Source organism: Lepidothrix coronata, unplaced genomic scaffold, assembly GCF_001604755.1.
Source record: "Lepidothrix coronata isolate B3197 unplaced genomic scaffold, Lepidothrix_coronata-1.0 Scaffold35, whole genome shotgun sequence".
Lineage (NCBI taxonomy): Eukaryota > Metazoa > Chordata > Aves > Passeriformes > Pipridae > Lepidothrix > Lepidothrix coronata.
This window is the reverse complement of record NW_016690215.1, coordinates 6136223-6137107: the sequence shown is the minus strand read 5'-3', so window position 1 is coordinate 6137107 and position 885 is coordinate 6136223. Positions and strand designations below refer to the sequence as shown.

The 885-nt window shown below is 70.5% G+C and overlaps 1 protein-coding gene across 2 annotated transcripts in view; it reads right to left on the bottom strand.

The window, feature by feature from the left end:
• Positions 1-643, bottom strand: part of CDKL5 (cyclin dependent kinase like 5) — a 131861-nt gene extending 131218 nt beyond the window's left edge. For both annotated transcript variants that reach the window (XM_017812288.1, XM_017812289.1), the window contains exon 1: positions 579-643. The gene's annotated coding sequence lies outside the window, so the exon portion shown is untranslated. The remainder of the gene's footprint in view (positions 1-578) is intronic.
• Positions 644-885: the final 242 nt, after the last annotated feature.

Sequence of the window (885 nt, the reverse complement as noted above, 5' to 3'; positions counted from 1 at the left end):
ACAAAAAAAAAAAATAAAAAAAAAACACAAAAACAAACAAACAAAAAAAAAAAACCAAAAAAAAACCCCAAACCAACCAGAGAAATACGCTCCCCTCTAAATCATAATAATCTAAAGAGCACCTTTTTTAAAAAAAATCCCTCAGCCCTTCCAGCCAGACGGGAGAGGGGATCAGAGAGGAAGAGGGGAGAGCTCGTGCAAGACAAGGCACTCGGGCGGAATCCCACGGGTAGAACCCCACGAGCGGCCGCCCCGGGGCACCCCCGTGGAACCACCCCCGGCTCTGCCCCTGCCGAGACCCCGCCGGGCACCGCCGCCTCGCCCCCGGCCCCCCGGGCGCACCTGGGCTGGGAGCGGAGCGGGGCGCACACACCACCCGGCCCCGGCGGGATCGGGGGAGGGCGGGCGGGGAGAGAAGCGCGGCTGGCCGGGGAGCAGCGGGGACGGACGCGGAGCCGAGCGAAGGGGGCGAGGCGCGGGGCTGCCTCGCCGCAGCAGCGGCAAGAGCCCGGCAGGCGGGCGGTGACAGGTGAGGGCGGTGGAGGGCACGGGGCGACCCCCCGGCGCGACTCGCCTACCTGCGCTCCGGCGCTGCCGCTGCTCCCGCTGCGCCCGGCGGCGCCTCCCCACCCGCCACCGCCCCCTCGCTCCGCTCCGCGCCCCCGCCGCCACCGCCCCTCCCAGCACCGCCCAGCCGGCCCCGCCCCCCGCCCGCACTGACGTGTCCTCCCGCCAGTAGCAGAGCAGCCAGCCGGCCCCGGGCCACGCCCATGTCCTCTCAGCCAATAGAAGGCGGCCGTCAGCTCTTGTTCCCGCCCCCCGCGGCACCGCCCGGGCCGGGCCGGTTCGGTTGAGGCGCAGCGGGCGCGGTGGGCGGCGGGGTCG